Here is a 24,924-nt window from a genome sequence, read left to right on the forward strand (position 1 = left end):
AATCTTAAGATATCTAACTCCAAAATTCTATTTGAAAGCCTCTTCCATTGAAGAAATTCAATATTTTAAAAATCTTACTATTGAACAACTTCATGGGATTTTAACAACCAATGAAATGAGAAAAGGGGATCCCTCAAATATCAGAGAAGTTGTGTTTAAAGCTACTTTTAAAGGAAATGAAAAGGAGGATCTCAAGGAATCAGGTTATGTATCAGATAAAGAAGAGGCAAATTTTGTAAAGGAACTCCAAGTAGGTACTGGATGATTTAGAGGTAAGCTTCCTTTCAAATGTTTTCCTTGTGGAAGAGTTGGTCGTTATGTTGTTAAATGCCCTTATATAGAAAACCATAAGAAAGTAAAGGATGCTACAAAAATGAAGGTTAGAAGAAGGTTTGAGAACAAGAGAAGCTTCTACACACACGAGGATAGTGATGCTATTTTAAATGGAGAAGAAGGTGAGTCTAATCAAGAATATCAACTACTTATGGCATTTGAAAATAAATGTATTGATGAAATTGATGATGTTTTTATGCATGCTGTAGAAGAAAAAGATAATATTATAGAAGAAATAACTCATGTTAAAATTAGTTTAGAAGAAGCTAAATTAACAAAAGATGTTCTGAAGAAATAAATACTAGAAAATGAGAGACATAATGAAAAGTTAGAACTAGAAGTTATTAGTCTACAGAAGGAACTGCAAAAAGAAAAAAGTCTAAAGCTTAGATTTTTAAAGGATATGAAACCTTAGAAGAAATCATCAAATTACACTGTTATCTTATTATAAAAACAGGTCTCAAATACAATGGGGATTCATCAAGGATTTTCAAATCTTCTCAAATAGGTACAATAAGCTATCTCAATGCAGTAAAAGGAAGCAATCAACAAAATTTGATCTCTCAGCAAAGAAGGGATAAAATATTTCTAAGGTGAATCACCCTTATCACAATCAAAGGAAAAGCTACACAAGAATGCATCACACTCCTAGGAACTTTTACTTTAATGGTCAATGATTCAATTTTCATAATTTTGGTCATAAGGTAGCTCAGTGTGTTGCTTATAAAACTATCATGACTAGAGAAGCAAGAAAAAAAAGAATGAGACTGGGTTAGATAAATATTCTTACAATACATTCTCAACTCTTCAAGATGAATCAAAATGTTCCGTTTGCAATAACTTTAGTCATAGTGAAACTGAATGCAAAAGAAAAATATGATCTACTCTTCAGAATGAACAAAAAGCAACAATGTCTAAGGTATGGAAAAAGAAAACGATAAAATCTGAGAATTGTGGTTTACCTTTATATGCAAGAGATCAAAAAAGTTTGTGGTACATTGACAGTGGATGTTCAAAACACATCATAGGTGATAAATATAAGTTTATGTACTTTAATGAAATAAATAAAGAAAAGAATGTAACATTTGGAAATAGTTCACCTACAACTATCAAAGGAAAATGAATTATTTTGTTGAAATAAAATGTTAAAGATGGAAATATTTTGTTTGTTGATGGATTTAACATAAATTATTGAGTGTTAGTCAAATCTGTGATGAATGGCATGAGGTGGTTTTCATATCAAATAATTGTGTGGTATGAAATCTTGATACATGTAAAATCATAATAAAGGGAACAAAAACTCGAGGTAATGTATATGTCTTAGAAGGTGGTTTAGAACATTGTTACTTGAGAAAATCATAAGAAAGTTGGCTTTGGCATAAAATATTGGGACACCTAGGATTTAGTCAACTACATAAGTCAAACAGAATGGGAACATTTCATGACTTTTCTAACATCTCTCTAACAGAAAGTACCATATGCAAATCATGTCAATTTTGTAAGCAAACTAGGGTGTATTTTAATGCCAAAGAAGGTACTTCAAGTAATTCACTTGAACTTATTCATACCGATTTATGTGGTCCTATGCCACTTGAATTTATTCATACTGATTTTTGTGGTACTATGAGAAAGAAATCACCTCGAGGGGAACAATACTTCATATTATTCATTAATGATTTTACTCGCATGTGTTGTATTGGCTTATTAAAACATCAAGATGAAGAAATTGATAGATTTAAAGTCTTCAAAGCTCTAGTAGAGAATGATTTAGATTTTAAGATCAAATGTCCTAGATCTAATAGAGGAGGAGAAATTATATCATATTTGTTTTTAAAATTCGTGAACAGTATAGCATCAAGAGGCATTTTTCTATAGCTAAAACACCTCAACAAAACAGATTGGCAAAAATAATGAACAAAACAATCCAACAAATGGCATGTTCCATGCTTGACAAGTCCAAAACACCTGATGCCTTATGGGGGCAAGTAGCACATAGAACACTAAATATGCTCAAAAAATATCGTATTCAGTTAAACAATCACAAAAATCCTCATGAACTATGGTTTGGTAAACCTCCAATTATCAATAATTTTAGATTATTTGGAAGAAAATGTTACATAAATAATAATGATGATAAACTTGTAAAGTTTGAAGCTAGAGTTGATGAAGGAATTATCCTTCGATATTCTTCTAGAAGAAAAGGATATAAATGCTACAATAAAATACTTCAAAATATTGTTGAATGCATCGATGTTGTGATTAATGAAGCATCCACTAGTACCAAAAGGAAAGCACCAACATATGACAAAGATACTCCTACAACAAGCCAAAAGAATGTTGGAGAAGGAATCAATGAAGGAGCAGAAGAAGGAATTGACAGTACAGAAGTAGAAAAAAATACTCCATCAAGGTATGTTCAGAAAAATAATCCAGAATATCAAACTCTATGTGATAAGGAACCTGGATTACAAACTAGAAGAACTCTTGTTGGAACTTCTAGTTATCTAGCCTTATTATCCAAAATTGAACCACAAAATGTAAATCAAGCTATAAAATGTGAATGATGGGTTAAGGCTATGGATGAAGAACTTGACCAAATCGAAAAGAGTCATACATGGGAACTAGTACCAAGACCTCATGATAAAAATGTTATTGGGACAAAATGGGTATTCAAAGAAAACTAAATGAAAATGGAGAGGTAATTAGAAACAAAAAAAGAATTGTATGAAAAGGATATGTGCAACAAGAAGGAATAGATTTTGAAGAAACATTTGTAGTTGTAGCTAGGCTTGAAGCCATAAGAATGTTCCTTGCATTTTCAAGCTTTCATAACTTTAAAGTATATCAAGAAGACATTATATGGGCAAAAACAAGCTCCTCGTGCATAGTATTATCGCCTTGACAGGTATCTTCAACAACAAGGTTTCACTAACGGATCTACATACAATAATCTATATATAAATATGGATAATGGTAAACTTCTAATAGTTGTTGTTTACGGAGATGATATTATATTTGGAATCAATGAAGATTCTATGAGTCAAAGTTTTGCCTCAATCATGCAGAAAGAGTTTGAAATGTCATTTCTTGGAGAACTAACATACTTTCTTGGTCTTCAAGTTGAGAAAGCAAATAATGGGATCTTTATCTCACAGACTAAATACATTAAGCATATTTTAAAGAAGTATGGAATGGAAGACTGCAAACCTCTATTCATACCAATGGTAACAGGGTGTAATCTCAGTTTACAAGATGATTCTCCCTCAGTAAATCAACCAGAATACAAATCTATGACCAAGAGATTTCTCTACCTTATAGGCACAAGACCCGACATAGTGCATGCGATTGGGATTGTTGGATGGTTTCAAGCAAATCCTAAGGATACTTATCTCCATGCAGTCAAGAGAATATTCAAGTACATACAAGGAACTCAAGATTATGGTCTGTGTTATCCAAAAAATGCAGATTTTTCTCTTGATTCTTAAACAAATGTGGATTGGGTAGGTAATGTTGATGACCAAAAAATTAATAGTGGAGGAGGATTCTACTTGGTACCTCACTTGATATCATCGATTATAAAAAAAAAGCTCCATTTCTTTATCTACTATTGAGGTAGAATATGCTGTTGTTGCATCCTTTTGTACTGAACTTCTATGGAAGATGCAAACATTACAAGATATTCATATCACTTATCCCCAACCTATACTTATTTTATGTGATAATACTATTTCCTTAAGTATTTTTTAAAATCTTATCATGAACTCAAAGACCAAGCATATTCTGTTAGGCCCCTATACTACTAGTGTAACCCATTATTGTTATTATTACAACCCCCTTATTATATTATTGTGCCCATGTAGTCCCCATATTATTATTATTGTGCCCCACAGAAGCCCACTATTGTTATTATTGTGCCCTTACATTATTATTGTTATGTCGGCTCTGATTATATTATGACCCCTTAGACTCCTATATATAGAAGGGAGGTCTTGTCATTTGTATCATCCAATAATTGTTCATTTGTGTAATGTAAAGGAGGTTTCCCCCTCAAAGAGGCTTATTTCTAAGGCGTTCATCTATCTTTTCTATCTTTTTGTGAGCTGGTTTCATAACATTTGGTATCAGACCTTTGGATTCTAGGGTTTCGCTACTCCAAACAGGTCATCGTGGTATTTTCGATATAACCTTTTCACTATGAAGTTTCAAAAGCTAAAGAAAAAACCCATTTGAGAAGAAATTGTTCTAAATCGTGGGTCCTAATTTCAGAGCTTGTCTTGCTATATGTTTGGAGATATGATCTGAGGAAGTTATAGTTTTTGCAAGCTCTAGAATTTCATCGAAAACAGGTCATTGTGGAATTTTCGCTATAAAATTTTCTCTACGAAGTTTCAGAAGCTAACACAAAAACCCATTTGAAAAAAAAACGGTCTGAACCTCGGATTTGAATTTCAGATCTTGTCTTGCTATATTTTCGGATATATGATTTGAGGAAGTTAGGGCTTTTGTAGACTCCCGAATTACATATTAAACAGGTGACCTTGTGAAACCTGTCACAGCTTTCTCTCTGAGAATCAAATGAAATTTGGTAAAAATTTATAGAAGGAGGAAGGACTGTAGGTTTTTGTGCATATTTTTCAGATCCGAAAGTCAAAGCAATGACACGTGGCACGTAATACAAGTTCGCTATTCTGAAAAGGTGTATAATTAGGTCATCTTGGGAGATTGTGCATAACTCTTTCTTGAAGAATCCAATTTCAATCAGACTAGTGGCATTAGAAAGAGGACACGGAGGACTACTGCAGGTCGTGATTGCCGAACTGGAAGATATGAAATTATAGAGTTACAGTCGTTTCAAGATCAAGCTCCTAAAATCAAGAAAAAGCGAGATGAGCAAGTTTGATGGCAAGGATCCAGTAAATTGGATACTACAGATGAAGAAATATTTTGATCTACATGGCATACCACTGTTATAAAAGGTATGTATTGCATCTTCATATTTAGAGTCGGGTCAATTTTTATGGTATAAAGGGCTTTGTTCTCATAAACAACTTGTTACATGGTCAATTTTCACAGAGGAAATGATAACACATTATGAGGATACAAAGAGCAACACCTTCTTTAGAGCAACACCACAACAATTGGAAGAAAAAATATAAAAAATGGCTTTGTTACAAAGTGGAAAGAAAAATTATGGCAACACAGAAGTCTACCCCTCATAACTATAAAGATGGAAGTGTTGTTTCTCCTAGCCTTCCACAACCTACAAGGGTTACACCACAACAATTGGAAGAAAAGAGAGAAAAGGGGCTTTGTTACAATTGTGATAACAAATACATTAGAGGTCATAAGTGTGCTCAAAAGAAATTATTTTACATTGATTGTGGAGATGAGGAAGAAAAGGATCAAGAAACATCAAAAGAAGAGTATATACACCAGGAACCAACCCCAGAGAAAGAAGAAATGAATCCGACCATATCTTCTAAAGCATTGGCAAGAATTACCACTCCTAAAACTCTCAAGATAGAAGGACATATCAAGAATAAAAGGGTTCAAGAAGTGAAAGATCACATCAAGAAAGAAGAAATGAATCCAACCATATCTTGTAATGCACTGGCCGGAATTACCACTCTTCAAACTATCTAGATACAAGGACATATCAAGAAAAAAAAATTTCAAGAAGTGAAAGATCACATCGAGCATCAAGAAATGAATCTGGCCATATCCTATAAAGAATTGGAAGAAACTACCACTCTTCAAACTCTCAAGATAGAGGGACATATCAAGAAGAAAAAGGTTCAAGCAGTGAAAGATCACATCAAGCATCAACAACAAGTTCTCCAACTTTTAAAGGATAACACCACTTTGGTGCAAAATCGAATGAAACAACAGGTAGATCAACATTGTAGTGAAAAATGTTTTGATGTAGGTGATTGGGTATTTTTACTGCTACATCTTAAGAAAGCTATTTATGAGAAGGAAATGTTGGCAATACTACATACACTTAAGAAATGGCAACCTTACTGAATGGGAAGACACTTCAAGGTAAAAATGGATCATGATATTCTTAAATACTTTTTAGAACAACTATTATCTTTAGAAGAACAGAAACAATGGGTCACAAATATGTTAGGTTATGACTTTGACATCATCTATAGAAAAGGGAAGCAAAATTTTGTTGCAGATGCACTCTCAAGAAAGGATGAGGATGTGGAAGCATTGTTTTGTGCTATTTCTATTATCCAACCAGATTGGATAAAGGAAGCAAGGGATGAATGGAAGAAGGATGAAGAAGTATGGCCACTCATTCAAAAGTTGTAAAAGATCCCAATTCAAACAATATTGCTAGAAATTGAAGAGGAATGAAAAATCATATTGGAACCTAGAGAAATCACAGAAACAATTACCCGACAGCTATGAAATCAATCAAATTCAGAGTATCTCATCAAGTGGAAGAACTTACCCGCTGAAGATTCAACATGGGAGGACAAGAATTTTATACAGAAGCATCAAGAACTACTGAAGCGTTGAAGACAACAGTTTTTGAAGGAGAGGGGCATGTTAGACCCCTATACTACTAGTGTAACCCCTTACTGTTATTAGTACAACCCGCTTATTATATTGATGTACCCATGTAGTGCCCATATTGTTACTATTGTGCCCCATAGAAGCCCACTATTGTTATTATTGTTCCCTTACATTATTATTGTTATGTCGGCTCTGATTATATTATGACCCCTTAGACTCCTATATATAGAAAGGAAGTCTTTTCATTTGTATCATCCAAGAATTGTTCATTTGTGTAATGTAAAGGAGGTTTCCCCCTCGAAGAGGCTTATTTCTAAGGCGTTCATCTATCTTTTCTATCTTTTTGTGAGCTGGTTTCATAACATATTCCAATCAAATATCACTTTCTAGGAGAATGGGTCCTTGAACAAAAGGTAAAACTAGAATATGTTCCCTCAAAAGAACAAGTTGCAGACATATTTACTAAACCACTTCCACGTGATTCCTTTGAATATCTCAGACAAAAACTAGGAGTTCTCTCTACTTCATCACTTTGTTAATTATTCTGACATATCTTTTCATGTTGAAGAGGATCTAAGTCTATAATTACTACAATTTACTTTTTGTATGCAGATTTCATAAAGTACAGTCACATATAAACACGAGTATTGATCTAGACAGTCATGTATGTTTATCTATGATGAAGAAACAGTGGGATAGACTCAGGGAAAGGCTCTGATATCTTTCATACAGTTATTATTTAGCATTTTGGTCCTTATGTTAATTGGTTATAGTCTATTATTAATAAGATGATACTTATAAATGATAATGGCTTATGATGGTTTCTAAATAAATTTTTTACTTTGATGACTTTACTGATTGATGAATTTGCTTTGATGACTTTACTGATGAACATGACTAGTCTTGATAGTGAACAGATGGCATAGGTTCAGGGGGAGGGGGAGAATTCACTATATCTATCATAGTGCACATTGTTGGCATTTGATTTCTTGATTATTCCTTGTTTCATAATAATTTTCATATTTTTGTTGATAGATGCTCATCCTTATATGGTAAATGATGGTTACTGATGACTATCATGGTCCTACTACCTCACTATTGAGGTCTTTGGTTTTGGTTATAAATGTCATATTTGTCTCTTGATGTAAAGGTCATGTAAAGACCCATGATGTAAAAATGTTATATTCAGTCATGATTGAAATATTGGAGTCAATTTCATTATGTATGTAATCCCATTATTTCGAGAATTTAATGTAATGATGATTCAACTATGTAACCCCATAGTTTTTGGTAGTTGATGTAAGAATGAGTCCTTGGTGATAGGAAAGGTCGTTTCTAGAGTCATTTACTTCTTTGCATATCTTCAGAAAATTCAGCATGTGCTTAGTGGGAGCATGGTCAGTATTCAGTGTTTATACTTAGCAGATCAGATCTACAAAGGGAGAGGCGCCTTCAATCAACATTGGTCGGCCCATTTGTCATTGATTTCAAAGGGGGAGAGAAGCCTGGTTTTTGGAGAAGGCTTGGTGACTTGGTATATCTACAAATGTGTTTACAGGTACCTACAGGTGGTGGTGACCAAACACCAAAGTGGTGGTTGCCATCAAGTCCAAAGGGAGATATTTTCGACATTATGACAAACATGTTGTCCTTGATGGAAACCTACTTAATAAAGATGTCAACATGATAATAGTTGGATAAGTATGTAGGTCAATATAGATGTGACATACAGCATGGACAAATTAATATCAATTTAGGGACAGAGGAATGATATAAACAATGTTTTAAGAAGTATACATGGGTCCTGTGAATAGAGGCTGTGTACATATGCGAGAATGATGAAAAAAAGTCACATACAGATTCAGTACCGTGGTATTCTAAATACCAGGGTCTTTACCATGGTATTGACCAATAATAATGAGCGTGACAACGGATATTTGATTATGTCAAAGTGTTATGAAACGAGCTCAAGAAAAGATAGAAAAGATAGATCAACGCCTTAGAATTCAGCCTCTTCGAGGGGGCAACCTCCTTTACATTACATAAATGAACAATTCTTGAATGATACAAATGACAAAACCTCCTTTCTATATATAGGAGTCTAAGGAGTCACAATATAATCCAGCCGACCTAACAATAATAATATAAAGCCACAAAAATAACAATAGAGGGATTCTATGGGGCACCGAAATAACAATATGGGGGTAATAGGGGCACAACAATATAAATAAGGGGTATAACTACAATAGTAATGGGGTAATCACTAGTATTATAGGGACCCAACATGCCCCTCTCCTTCAAAAAAGTGTTGTCCTCAACGCTTGAGTAGTTCTGGATACTTCTGCATAAAATTCTCATCCTCCCATGTGGAATCTTCAGCGGATAAGTTCTTCCACTTGATAAGATACTCTGAAATTGATCGATTTCGTAGCTGTCGAGTTCTTGTTTTTGTGACTGCTTCCGGTTCCAATATAATTTTTCCTTCCTCGTCAAGTTTTGGCAATATTGTTTGAATTGGGAGCTTGTCACCTATAACCTTCTTTAAACATGAAACATGGAAAACTGGGTGCAATCGAGAAGCTGCAGGAAGCTCCAATTTGTATGCCATAGTACCAATCTTTTGCAACACCTTGTACGGACCATAATACTTTGGTGATAATTTATTATCCTTCTTAGCTTGCTTTAGGACATTTGCTTATATGGTTGTAGCCGTAGGAATACCCAATCACCTACATCAAAACTTCTTTCACTGCGATGTTGATCTGCCTGTTGTTTCATTCTATTTTGTGCCAACACGAGGTTATCCTTTAAGAGTTGGAGGACTTGTTGTTGATGTTCGATGTGATGTTCCACTGCCTGAACCTTAGAATTTTCTCTTAAATATGATGTGATGGATGGTGGTTGATACCCATAAAGTGCCATAAATGGGGTCATTTTTGTTGCTGTATGGAAGGAAGTGTTATACCACCATTCAGCCAGAGGCAACCATTTGACCCATTGTGTTTGTTTATCAGATACAAAGCAACGAAGATATCCTTCCAAACATTTGTTTACTATCTCAGTTTGCCCATCAGATTGAGGATGATAAGATGAGCTATGAGCTAACTGAGTACCAAGACAAGAAAATAATTCTGTCCAAAAATTTCCAGTGAAAATGGGATCTCTGTCACTTACAATAATCTTTGGGTTTCCATGTAGCTTTTGAACTGTTTCCATAAATGCAGTAGAAACTGTACTGGCTTTAAATGGATGTGATAATGCACAAAAGTGTGCATACTTGGTAAGTCTGTCAACTACCACCATGATGACACTCTTTCCCTCAGACTTGGGTAAACCTGTGATAAAATCCATTGAAACCTCCTCCCAACGTTGGCTTGGAATGGATAAAGGTTGTAATAGACCCGGTGTCTTAATTGTTTCAACTTTATTTTGCTGGCAAACCAAACATTCCGCCACAAACTTTTGAATATCTGATTTAAGGCCATCCCAAAAAAATTCCTTCTTAACCCTGTGGTAAGTTTTTAAAAATCCTGAGTGCCCTCCTAAGGGAGAAGTGTGCAATTCCATAAGAATCTTTTGTTTTAGCTGGGAATTCTTACAGAGGTATAAGCGATCTTTGTACCATAACGAATCATTTTGCCAGCTAAATGTATCAGAAGTACTGGAATCTTGTTGTAGCTTTCGAATAAGTGCCCACACTTCTTCATCATTCTTCCATTCCTCCCTTGCTTCGTTTATCCAATCTGGTTGGATAATAGAAATGGCACACAACAATGCTTCCACATCCTCATCCTTTCTTGAGAGTGCATCTGCCACCACATTTTGCTTCCCTTTTTTGTAGATGATTTCAAAGTCATAACCCAACATCTTTGTGACCCACTTTTGTTGCTCTTCAGAGGATAATCTTTTTCTAAAAAGTATTTAAGGCTATCATGATCCGTTTTTACCTTGAAGTGTCTTCCCATTAGGTAGGGTCGCCATTTCTTAAGTGCATGGAGTATTGCCAACATTTCCTTCTCATAAATAGCTTTGCTTAAAAACTTTCCCTTGATTGGACGACTTTCAAAAGCAATGGGTCTTTCATCTTGCATTAGAACAACACCAATTCCATTTCCTGAAGCATCACATTCCACAATAAAGGTTTTTGTGAAGTCCGGTGTAGCTAAGACCGGTGCTTGGCACATTGCCTCTTTAAGATGTTCAAAGGCCTTTGTTGCTTCCGGAGTCCATGAAAATGAATCTTTCTTCAATAATGTTGTTAGAGGTGCTGCTATTCTCCCATAATTCTTAACAAACTTGCGATAATACCCTGTCAACCCAAGAAATCCTCGCAGATGCTTTATGGATGTGGGGATTTTCCATTCCTTAATGGCTTTAATTTTGCTAGGGTCTACCTTAACTCCTTCATGAGATACAATATGACCCAAATATTCCACCTCCTGGACTCCAAAGAAACATTTGGATCTTTTTGCATATAATTGTTTCTCCTCCAATAGTTGTAGCACCCTGTCAACATGTTCAACATGATCCTTCCAAGACTTGCTGTAGATTAGTATATCATCAAAAAATACTAACACAAATTTTCTAAGGAATGGTTTGAAAATTGAATTCATCAAACCTTGAAATGTTGAAGGTGCATTGGTAAGGCCAAAAGGCATGACCAAAAATTCATAATGACCCTCATGAGTTCTAAATGCCGTTTTCGGAATGTCTTCAATCTTCATTCTGATTTGATGATATCCCGAACGAAGATCCAACTTGGTGAAGTAAATTGATCCATGCAATTCATCCAGTAATTCATCAATAACAGGAATGGGGAACTTATCTTTAATAGTGAGCTTGTTGAGCTCCCTATAATCCGGACACATGCGCCATGATCCATCCTTCTTGTGCACCAATACTACTGGAGCTGAGAAAGAACTTTGACTTGGTTGAATTATACCAGCCTCTAGCATTTCTGCAACCATACGTTCAATTTCACTTTTTTGGACATAGGGATATCTGTACGGCCTGATGTTTGGAGGAACACTTCCTGGAATCAGATGAATAGCATGATCATGATCACGCATAGGTGGGAGACCTTTGGGAGTCTCAAATACCTTGGAATGATTGTCCAGGACTTTTTGGAGATCTGGAGAAATAGATGATTCCAATGTGGAAACATCTAGCGAACATAATTGTGCAATTACACCTCTTTGCTCCTTTTTTAGAAGCTTTGTCATGCCATTAGAGCTGATTATCTTTCCTGGTTTCCCTGCAATACCCCTTAATTCAACTTCCTTTCCTTCCGTAGAAAATTTGATGAAAAGTTCTTGAAAATTAAAAGCTATTGTACCCAAGGATTGTAGCCATTGGACTCCTAGTACAACATCAGCACCTCCCATTGGAATGGAAAGCATTGGGCTAGTCAATACATATTCTCCCATGGATAGCTTGATATTATGGCACTTTCCAAAGCAATTTATTGTTCCTCCATTTGCAATCATCACTTGACACTCTGGTGCTGGATATAGGAAGCAATTCAATTCTTTTGCTACCCTACAATGAATAAAATTGTGGGTGCTTCCTGAATCAATCAACACTATTACCTTTTTCTTCTTGATTTGTCCTTCTATCTTGATGGTTTGAGGAGTGGTAATTCCCACCAATGCATTACAAGATATGGTCGGATTTATTTGTTCTTCATCTAGGCTTTGTTCCTGGAGTATATCTTCTTCTTTTGACCTTTCTTGCTCCTTTTCTTCTTCCTCTTCACAATCTATGTAGAATAATTTCTTCTCAGCACACTTATGACCTTTAGTGTATTTGCTATCACAACTGTAACAAAGCCCTTTTGCTCTTTTTTCTTCCAATTGTTGTGGTGTCAACCTTATAGGTTGTGGAAGACTAGGGGCAACAACACTTCCGTCTTTATAGTTGTGAGTGGTATGCTTCCTGGTTGCCATAATTTTGCTTTCCATTTTTCTTGCTAACCTGAATGCCTTCTCTAATGAATCAGGTTCCCAAAGGCGAACATCATGTTGGATATTATCCTTTAAAGACCCTATGAACACATCAATCCTATGCTCCTCTGGAATATCTTTTACCCTTATGTTCAATTTTTGGAACTCCTCAATGTGCTCCATTACTGAACCCTTTTGTTTGAGACTTATCAATTGGCTAAAAAAAGTGTTGCTTTTTGTATCTTCATAATGTGCTATCAATTCTTCCGTAAAAATTGCCCAAGTGATAAATTGTTTACGAGAGCAAAGCCATTGATACCATACAAACTGATTTGGTTCCAAATATACAGTTGCCATACGTACCTTTTGTGCGTTTTGCACATTATTGAGATCGAAGAATTGCTCCATCTGTAATATCCATGTGGCGGGATCCTTGCCATCAAACTTCCTCATATCGATTTTTGGAATATGGTGATTCTTCAATCCAACATTAGTGTCTATGGAATCATGATTAACATTTCTTTTGTTCTCATCATGAGTTTCCTTTACTACCTTTTCACCATTAGTGACCCTTTCTTGTAGCCACTTCTTCAATTCTTCCATGTCTGTCTTCAAATCTATCTTCAAATCTGCCATCGAATCCTCCATCTTAGCTTCCATGCCCTTTATCTTAGATTCTACACCATTTATCTTAGATTCCATGCCACTTATCTTAGCTTTTGTTAGCTTTTGTGAGTGTGACATTTGTTGCACTTGTTCTTGTAATTTTGATATATCATGTAGCATTTCTTCCTCTTCTTCATGAGTCATGCTAGAGCTTTCAGGTTCCTTACTAGGTGTTTGCATTTTCTTTCCTCAGGGCATCAGTTACCGATAATAATGCTTTACTATGCCCTTTGAATTCCGTTAAACCAAGCTTACACAAAAATTTAAAAAAAAAACTACACACCTTTTTTCACTTTATAGAAGCGTGATATTGAATCTGATGTATCTCTGTAATTTCAGATCATCCAATTCTAAAATTGCTACCTGTAGTATCCTTCTGCATCCTCTTTCCAATGCCACAAATCTGAGCCAAATTGTATTCTCCAAGGAAGAGTTATGTGAAATCTCCCACAGTGACTTGCTTTTAGACTGGTTCAGCAGAGCGAACTTGTACGACATGCCACGAGTCACTGTTTCAACCTCTGAATCTGAAACACACACAATAGAAACTACAGTCAGTCCTCTTTCTGTACCTTCTTACGAAATTTCAATCCGATCCCCAGAGATAAATTTATGACGATTTTCCCCAGGTCACCTGTTTTGAATGTAATTCAGGAGTCTGCAAAAAGACCAACTTCCTCAGATGATATCTCCGCAAATATCATGCGAAAAGATCTTAAATTTGGACCCAAGGTTCAGAATGATTTCTTCTCAAATGGGTTTTTTTTGTGATTTCTGAAACGTCACAGATAAAAATTTATAGCGAAAATTCCACGATGACCTGTTTGGAGCAGCGAAACCCTAGAATCCAAAGCTCTGATACCAAATGTTATGAAACCAGCTCAAGAAAAGATAGAAAAGATAGATCAACGCCTTAGAATTCAGCCTCTTCGAGGGGGAAACCTCCTTTACATTACATAAATGAAAAATTCTTGGATGATACAAATGACAAAACCTCCTTTCTATATATAGGAGTCTAAGGAGTCACAATATAATCCAGCCGACCTAACAATAATAATATAAAGCCACAAAAATAACAATAGAGGGATTCTGTGGGGCACAGAAATAACAATATGGGGGTAATAGGGGCACAACAATATAAATAAGGGGTATAACTACAATAGTAATGGGGTAATCACTAGTATTATAGGGACCCAACACAAAGAATACCAATGACATAACTATGGAATTGGCCTAAGGTATTGGCTAAGGCCTAAGATATATAAGGAGATGGAGATGAAAGTGCTATGCGTGCATGTTTTTGTTTGTTGATGAATTGTTTGATCTAAAATAAGGGTGCACCCAAGAATATGATTATGGATCATATCTTATAGATCTGAAATGACTACACATTGAATAATATGCTTATGGTTTGATAGATTTGTCATGATTATGTTTTGATGTGTGTCTTTTATAGTATGTGCCCATATTTGGGTTTTATTTATGATCTGTTGTGCATCGAAGGTATTATAAAGTAGTTACATGTTTATACACAATTTTTTTTTCAGAAAGATCGCATAGATACGCGGATTGGATTTTGGGTAGTAGCGTATAAATTCTAAAATATGTACATATTTTTAGGCAAGTATGATTCTTGAAAGGAGCATACATACATGAAAGTGTCACGTACATATGCTAGGGTTTTGTTGAATACAATGTCTGATCAATCTTTTTGTGTTTGTTGTTCTCTGTCGATGAAGTCTTCCATGAAGATCTATGTTTGACAGTGTTGGTTGATGTTGAACTCATTATGTTGTGAAATTTTGAATAGTAATGACGTTGCTATGAGATGAATTGTATTTCGTTCAGAGATTCTTCACAAGGTAAGTATGTGTTTCAGTAACTTATTTAAGTAGTGCAATGATTTGCTTTCAAGGTTCAATGTTTTTAGATCTGTATGCGAGTTATCTAAAGAAAAATCACATATATACGCAGGCATGTCTCATAATAACATTTTACATATTCTAACATAAGTTTAACCAGGGTTTGCAGTGATAGGATCTAGTTTCTGTGATGAATAGTGGGTGGTCTGACATTCTGATGAAGAGAATATATTGAATTGAAATGATCTATTTGCTTTGGTTGTTTGAGATTTGATATTTGGTTTATTTAATGATTTGATGATGAATTCAGTTCAACGATTTGATACAATGTTGGCTTCAGTATTATATTTGGAATGGATCCAATTTGAAATATTCTAAAAAGTGATCCATGAAGAATAGATGATGGGGGGTTTTGTAGCTCCCTTCAAGTAGAAGCTAGAAAATGAGAGAAGTTTTTAGCCTTCTGCAGGTGGGTGCCTGTGTATTGGTAAGAGTTTGCACTTTTACAAGTATTGTAAGAAATTTCTCTTTATAATAAAAGAATAAGAGAAAGAGGACAACAACAATGGTTTTTTCCCACATTGGTTTCCACCTAAAAATCCTGGTGTTCATGTGTTGCTTGTGTGTGATGACTTATTCTCTTCCTACTCATGATTACTGTTTAATTAATTTCTATTGAAGTGTTGATAAACTCGTTCAATTTAAACAAATGATGAATTAACTAAAATAGTTAGTGAACTGGATATACGCTACTTTTCCTCATCATAGTCGCATACATATGCAAGTTTACTTCATAACATTCGCGTAGAGAAATCTGAATAAGAAAAGAAAAGTCTAAGTAATTTAAAATACTAATTCATCCCCCCTCTCAATATTTTTTTCACACTAGAACAATTTTAATAATAAAATTCTCCCATAAAATAACACAGCTTATACCCACAAACTAAAATACAAATAGTTCCATCAATCCCTACACTGGGATATTATGCTAGAAACCAAAATGAATATTTAAGTTGGGATTTCTAAAGGGTTTAAGATTTAAAGATAACTAACAATGTGTGTCAAACATTTTATGCGATTAAACCAAGATTTAAAACTAGTGAATTAAAAAAAATATTCCAATCCTTGCCAACCCTAGTTAAAGATTTCAATGCATCATAATAATCAATAATTTTATGTATGTGGTTAATTTAAGGGAAATAAATGATTATGAGGAAGGGACTATAAGAGAATAATGTCACAGAGTGGTGTCTTGGGGTGATTAATTTTACTTTCTCCTCTTTTATCCACTCCTCCTTTATCCAAAAATACAATTGTAGGACTTATTATATGGCTGTATCTCTTTTATGTGATATTTGTTGTGTGGATTTATTTATTTTGAATATTAATTATATTGGTTGCAAAATACATTTATGTGATGTTTTTGAAACATATTTCTTAACCTAAATTTATGTCTAATTGTTGCACTAATGGAAAACTAAGCCAACTTTTGGTCATCCAACATAAACCCATGCAAATGAAAGGTAAAGACGTGTGACTATGATTCTGGCCACAACTTCAGATAAATAAATACGTGCTCAAGCAAGCTTGACAAAGATAAGTGTAGCCAATGCATATTATATTGTGTTAGAATTTTACGATAATAATTCATTAGATCATGTGTTAGCCTCATTCAATATAAAGCATATAGCCTTCAAGAATACATACAATATTTTGTGATCTGTAGCATCAAACCTACCAACCCAACTTGGAAATGCAGTTTCATATCCCTCGTCCTAGACCTCTTCACCCATTTTTATCACAACATAGTACAAAGAAAACCAACATTTATATTTTCTCTTCAATAAGGTTTGTAGCCACAGATCATTTATCAATTGCAATCAAATTCTCAGGATTGTGAACTTTTTTAGGAACCCAAAAGGGACTAGTTGAAACCATTATCTGGCTCAAACTAGAGTAAATTATAAAGCAACAATCATTAAAAATTAATAGTGATAGATATCTACTAATAACATGATTAAATAAGAATAGTGATTGAAATCTAATGACTCCATCGACAAACTAAAACAACATAGATTTCAGTGTATATAATTCCAGGGAAGGAATAACATAGATTTCAGTGTATATAATTCCAAACAAGGAAGAACAAATGAAAAACAATGTGTAGTTACACATGCAGTGTAGTACTAGATGCTCAATGATGAATCCGTTACTGAGACAACCCCTACTTTTTAATATTTTCAAGCCATTTGAGTTGAATGTGGATTGGAATATCAATAAATATTATGAAGAAAACTATTTTTTTCAAGTAAGGGAAACCCATCATTATCATCATCATTGAGAGAAGAAGGATTATGATGGATATAGGATTATATGGATCTAGGCTGATATTTTACTTTTATGTTTTTACATTACATTAGATGACATTTAATTTTTTGTTTGTAATAGGAAAATAAATAAATAATAACTTTTGAACATATGTAAAACACTAAGAAAGAAGATGTATAAAACACTAAGAAAGAGAAACCAGCATTTATATCACATATAAGCATTGTAGTGTTTGATTATGACAAGGAATTCAATGAGATTAACCACAAGCTATGTTACCAAGGGAACCAAGATCATTCTCATATTGTTATTCATTAAATTCTTCAGGAAAATTTATGATGTACCCTAAATTCAATCAAATTTACTTACCAACGTGTACTTCCTATTTCTTCTTCATATTTGGCACTGTGTCAATTTTAATAGTAGGCCTTTTATTATGCTAAGAGTCACAAACATGCAAATTGAATTATTTTTTTCATGCTCACACAAAAGTGCTAACGGTGCTAGACCCACCAACATTCAAGGGATCTCCTCAATATGAAGTCTCAACTAGACCTCAAACCATTTGGAGTTGGAGTCCCAGTAGTGGGTGGTAGTGTAACACCTTGACAATGGCAACGCAGAGAGGTAAGTACAATATCTTCGGGTGAGAGCAAGTGTGTGACCCTATAAAGAGTCAAGTGCGATGCATGAAGGTTCTAACACATGGACGGGAAAAGGAAGTGCACCCCTTAGAATCCTATAATAGTATGCACCTTGAAAGGAACACACGAGTGGAATGACATCACAAGATAAAATGCAGAATAGTCAACAAAATAAAGTTACATGTTAATACAACAACACGCATTCAACAAGATTCGTACAATTGCATAAAAAGTATTTCATAAGAAAATGTGTAAGTTAAACAACATGCATTGCAAAAGCAACCAGAATAGTCCAACTACAATAACAACATATGCATGAAAGTGTGCTGGCTGTATTATTATTATTATTATAAGTGAAAGATCCATACGTACATACACCATTGACGACCACTAGCCCCAATAGTGGAACATTACAGTCAAGAACACTTGCTCCTCCAAAGAATTATACTCACTCTACACTGTGGAGAAGCCAAGGCTCATCACAATACTCCCAAGACTTTACTAAACTTAAGCCTATCCAAAAGCTTGGCTCCCAGAACCCTATTTTATGAGTTATGACATTCTATTATAAAAAAGCGTGGGGTGACCCTTGACATTCCCCTTTGTGACCCTTTGACTTTCCTCGTGACTCTTCAACTTCTTTACAAGTAACTCATTACATAACATAATGACCCTTCACATTCAACTAATGACACTTGGAAATCCACTTACAACATATTTACAAATAATGTTACATTTTTGACATGTACCCATGTAAGACAAAATAAGCTAGAGAGAGGCTAACAAAAAAAAACACTATGACATCCAAGTTTGGTGAAAGATCAACTCGAAAACCTCCACTTGGTGTTTCTCGGTCACATATTGATTCCAAGATTGGTATTGTGTGATGATGTCCCCAAACTACTTGATGGTGTCTTTCTGATAGCGGACTCTTTCCTCCATAGCATTTGGGCATATGGTCTTAGAAATTGTGTCCAACTCGTCCTGAAGCATGCGCAGCATGGCATTGACCATGACCAAACCACCAATGTACTCCTGCATGTTATGTGCGCTCAACTCCAGGTCTTCCCTTAGATTCTCCATGTACTCATCAATATCTAGCCAGACTTAATTCTTATATCTAGCCTCGGTGAGGGATCTGAGTGATTGGATATTGTGTGTTCTCACCATGACATCCACAATGTTATAAAACCATGCATATGAGGCCAATATGCTTCTAAAAAATGGGAGATATGCTCATAGTTCGATATCAACATACAGACCTTTTCTTTCTCTAGCTCTTCCTGTGGCTTCATCTTCTTTGATAGGTGAAGCGGGTCCCCTTTGTATCGCATTGTCCACTATTGCACATGGGAAATGTAGCATGTATGTTCTTGAGAGTTTGAACAAACTCTTTGCTCCACTGTTGTAAGCCATGAACACAGACAACTACTTTATGCACAGTGACAAATCCATCATAGAGCTTTTGCATGGTAGTCTCAAGTGTTGATAGTTTAGGAAGTATTGCCTTCCTAATCTCCCCCATTATGAAAAATTCACTCTTCTATCTGAGTTGTTTTACATCTTTCCTGGTAGCCTATAAGTTCTTTTCTAGTTGTTAATTCTTGGCCAATAAGAACTTAACATTCGAGCTTGTTGCTCCTACATAGCCCAAGGTGTTATCAGAAAGGGCAGTTGGATGTTTTATTGTGTCTGGAACTATCACCCTTTAATTCATGAATGTAGGTGATGCATGATCATTCGAAAAGTCCTTCCTCTTCGCCTATACAATCCTCTTCTGAAACTCGTCAAATGATAGATTGTACACATCGATGACCAGATCATCATCAAGGAGAACAAGCTCTCCTTTCTCGCTCGAAACTAGTTTTGACACTCGAGGTGGTGGAGACTGAGATATGACCTTTGACACTCTTAGCATAAGGTCAGTTTCTTTATTCTATGGCTCCTATTCGATCTCCATGTTTGTCACTTCAATAAGTTGTTCAATCTGTTGAGAAAGCTCCTGATCCTACATCTGGTCACCCTCTTCTTCAATTGTTTGTTGTTCCGGCTCCTCAACCTGTATGGGAATTGTTTTCTCTATCAGTATGCCTTGCCTTTCCTCTTCCTCCTGTTTCCACTTATATTATCTTTCTCTCCTCCTCAGCTCTTGTTCTTCCTTCAACTTCTTCTATGTCTCCTATAGCTTCAATTTTTCTTCCTGCAACCTCTAGTTTTCTTTCTTCCTTCACTCTGTTATCTTTATCTTCTACTCCCTCTTTTCTTTTGCTGCCAAAGATGTTTTCTCCAAAATGGGATCTACCTTCATCTTACAGCTTTGCTCTACCTGTGGATCCTCAACAACCTTCCTCTTTCCTTTGTCTTGCATTAGGTTTTTGCTTATTGTCATTGTTGTTGTTGCTTCATGTGTTGTTGCTACTTGCAGAGCAACCTTCCAAGTTGTTGCCAAATTGACCAGCTCGTGGATTTTGGAAGCATTGCAGCAATACCTCCAAGAGTCCTCCTCATGCCAATGAAATCTCCCACGGATTCACTGATGGTACACATTTTCACAGTGGTTCTTACAAATATTGTGGGGATCATACATATTAAGGTCTTTGGTGCCAATACCTAATTTTAATATATCCTTAGCTTCGACATATGCATCTTTCAATATCTTAATCTCATACAATCTATTTCAAAAAGGAAGAGTGGGTCATGGTGCTTTCTTGTTCCTATGCAGTCCTGTTGATAACTCTATGGAGAGGGAATATGAGACCTATTATATGACCAGCTTGTTCGTTGCATACCTTGGTAGATCATGCAGAGGCTTCTCTTCGCCAAACACTTTGATTAAGGTGTGAGGGTGAGGAATACCAATATGCAAAGTTTAGTATCACCTCCATTTCTTCTCGGGACATGCAAGGTGGATCTTGCTCAAATACAGGCTTGTACAATAGGATTATGAAATGGTTATTTAGCCTTTCCATTACTCCTTGGTAGCTACAGTTGGAAGGAAACTTGCAATATATGTTGACAATAGTCTCTTTTGGTGTCCATGTTAAGCTCATGCCAGGAAAATGTTGTTGAGTATAGATTGCATCTAGTAAGAATGCAGACATGTAGAATCTCGCTTGCTCAACCTTGAGCAAATTCAGAGCCTTAGCCACATGGTTTTTCAATGGATAATCCAACAAGTTCAACTAGTTCAATGGCCTTCCATCACTCACAAGTCGGTCTAATAAGACTATTCAACCTTTAGGCAAGGTTTATGTTTTCTCTTGACCATATACTCTGCGTGCAAAGATGATCAAGAATTGATAAGCCTTCTTGAGAGACTTTGTCTTATAAGCATGATTGGGTGTCTTCCTAAAATTTGATGGCTCTTTCACCCAATGCTTGACTATATCCCTCATGTTCATATGTTTGTGGGTGACATAGAAAAGTGTGCCCATGCGCCTCACTGGCTCAGGTAAATGATACATCTGCTGAAATTTCTCCACCCTAAAGGTGGTAATATATATCCCGCTTGCACTGCTCAATGTCGTAGTCTCATTATATGTGTGTGAGATAATCCGGTTAATAATGTCCGCACATGGGAAGGCAGGGTACCTGCATGCCACCTTATATAAGCCAGACCATTGGATATTGATATACATGTCGGTCCTTTAAGTCCTCCTTGAAGTCCTCTGCAAAAGTATCCTTGATTTCTTGCCATGTCAACTTTGTGCCCTTCTCAATGAACAGTTGAGTGTCTGCATAAACTCGTAGATCAATTGATATCTTCTCAACTGTTTCCCCAGTACTACTCTTAGCATTTTCCTTTGATCCATCTCTATTGGATACCATGTTAATTGTAACTGCTTGAGATATGCTCAACAATTGTTGTACCTATGGGACAGAGAGGACACTCATGGCAAGAAAATGTCAACTCAGAAACCAAAGCAACTTCAAAACAAGATCAAGAAACAAACCAAACTCAAGATGGGAATTACAACATAATTCTGGTTACCAGAGGTCACTAGCTGACTTCTGGAACAACGCATTGTGTAGTCACATCAGTCAGTCAGGAAGTTCGCTGACCAGAGCTATGCAATGCGCAATTCAGTCAAGGGCCAAGGTCAGGAGAGACTGCGAATTATGCAGTCTCAGTGACCAAACTAGGAGGTTGGCTCCTGGAACTGTGCAATGTGTTGTTGGAGCCAAGCCAGGACAACCTCTACGCAATTCCAAAAGCAAAGGTAGACACCTTGAGCTCCTAGAATGTGTAGTGCATGAAAGGGAGTGTAAGATTTGGGCACGGGGAGCCTAGATCTGCCCCAAGGGGAATGTGAAATCAAGCATACCTAAAGGATGGTGTGATGTTGAGTGCATATTTGACTAAGTGATGATACATGCAAGTGAAACAAGTGTAGGAATCAATCAAACTGAAGGAAAATGATGCATGTGAATGGAATCATCACAATGACAACCGTTGGTGCAAAAAATGGCAAAATACATTCAAAAATTAAGAAAGGCGTTATAAAACTTGAAACAACATGTCTACAAGCTAAAAAAAATCAAAACACCATCATTCATTCAACAAAACAAGTGAAACAACACTCTCACAAGAGAGACAAGAAAAAGCATTAAAGCACTAGAAAAGCGAAACTTACCTGGAAAAGCGAAACTTACCTAGAAAAGCGATGACGATCACACCGAAGGTTCCTTGATCTCCTCGGGAATGCCAGAGCTCCAAGATCGAATGTGAAAATGATCTCTGACAGTGTCAATTAAATAGATTTGGTCAATTTAGGGTTTATGATGTGAAGGCCAAAAATCAAGGAAAAAGCGACACTTGGTGACAATTTCCAAAATAACTCAAGTGCCTCCTTTGGACTGCTAAAAATAGATCCCTATTTTTTAGGGATGCTTTTTTTCTTTCTTTTTTTAATTTTTTCTTTTTCAGTAAAAACTACTATGCTTTCCCAGAGAGACTGCACAATTGTGGGAAGTACTAGGCAAATCTCTGACTCATGCACTAAGAAACTTCTTAGCAGAAAGGCTTCTATGCAATTTCTAGGTTGAGTGGCTCTCGGCTTCCTCTCATGCTCTGTGAAATTTCCTATATCAAGGTTGGTTGTCAACTAGAACTATGTAATTCTTGAGCTCAAGGCTATCTGTCATCTTGGATCACGCAATTCCTGAGAGCAAGGTTGGTTGTCCTCAAGGATTGCACAGTTCTCTAAGGCAAGCCTCGAACTGGATGAAAACTAAGTCAAGGGATCAGCTTGTAGGTTAGACAATAAAACTAATAAGAAAACAAAAGGAATGATGCAAAGGACAAGGCTATATCAAAGCAAAAGTACCTGGAACAGTACAAGATGAGTTGTTTTGATTTAGAAGGGAGGCTAAAAAATGAAGCATAGGCAAAATTTTGGAGGGTGGTTGTACCGGGTACAACAAAAAGGAAAAGTGAAACCAACCAATGACCCTTTAAAATGATATTTCTACATCAAAGGGAAATGAGTGGCTTGTTTTAATTTAGTTATTAACAAAGAACTTCCATTCTAGTAAGTAACTTACAAATAATTTATTGTGGAGTGAATACACCTAGTAGAGATAGCGTTTATCACTGCAATTGCTTTCAGTGCACTAGCAGCACCAAGAGTATGCTCAATCATAGACTACAAAATTAAACGGTTACCATATTTAATGTTAGAAACAAATATCATGCTTGCAATCCAAATATTCATGGCCAAAAAATTAAGTGTTAGGGTTTGAGGTATAATAGGGAAGAAAATAAAAGTATAACAGGAAAAAAGAACTCAGCATAAAAGGAAAATATTTATAATCTAAGGACAATATTGTTGATTTGTTTCATACATTTAATAGTTAGGGTTTGATGGTATAACAAGCAAATAAATAAATATATTACTCTGAAAAAAGAACTATGCAGAAATGGAAAATTGTTTTGATCTACAGACAATTATTGATAAAGGGTTTGATTCCAAGCTAGGTTGGACATAAGGATTTTAAAATAGTACATTCTATTACAAAGGTGCATTGCTAAGAAAGTGAAAATGTTGGATGTTACAAATTATTTTTTTTCAATTCAATATTATTTTTACAATATACATGTTAGGTTAGGTTTCATTCACTCATCAAAAATGCATGGTACTCCAGAAATTTCGTTTAATATGAAGTAGTTTGAAAGAGTCACTCCCAAAATAGGTTTTGGTTTTATACTTAATCTAGAATGTTTACAAAGAATACCACTCAGAATACTCTGACCATAGTCTTAAAACAAATTGCAATTATAGTGGCTCTTGTATTTGAGTAAAAATATATCCTCTATTGCCCCTAACTTGACTGTAATGGTCATTTCACACTTGCATCACAGCTAGGCAGTGATGTGATGGAATTTTATAGAAATTCCAAATACACCACTAGAAACTTGGACATTTGAATGTCATGTGTAACTAATCTAAGTTGTGTCCTTTTTTGTGTACTTTTAAGGAGGAGAAGACTAATCTATTCCAAAATAAACAACAATTTGGTTGATAGTTCAGAGTTAAATCGTCAAATCTCCTTCCATCGAAATTTACATTTCAATAGATGGAACAGGACAACATGCTTATTTATCAATTTGGACAATAGAGTTGT

At 35.5% G+C, this 24,924-nt stretch overlaps 1 pseudogene; it reads right to left on the minus strand.

Moving 5' to 3' along the window:
* The window catches only part of LOC149192982 (cyclic nucleotide-gated ion channel 2-like), a 76,023-nt pseudogene extending 53,895 nt beyond the window's left edge, over positions 1–22,128 (minus strand).
* Between the last annotated feature and the right edge of the window lie 2,796 nt (positions 22,129–24,924).

The sequence above is a fragment of the Pinus tabuliformis genome, chromosome 2_2 (genome assembly GCF_031772625.1).
Source record: "Pinus tabuliformis cultivar Carrire ecotype Pingquan chromosome 2_2, CPIR1, whole genome shotgun sequence".
In the NCBI taxonomy this organism is placed as follows: domain Eukaryota; kingdom Viridiplantae; phylum Streptophyta; class Pinopsida; order Pinales; family Pinaceae; genus Pinus; species Pinus tabuliformis.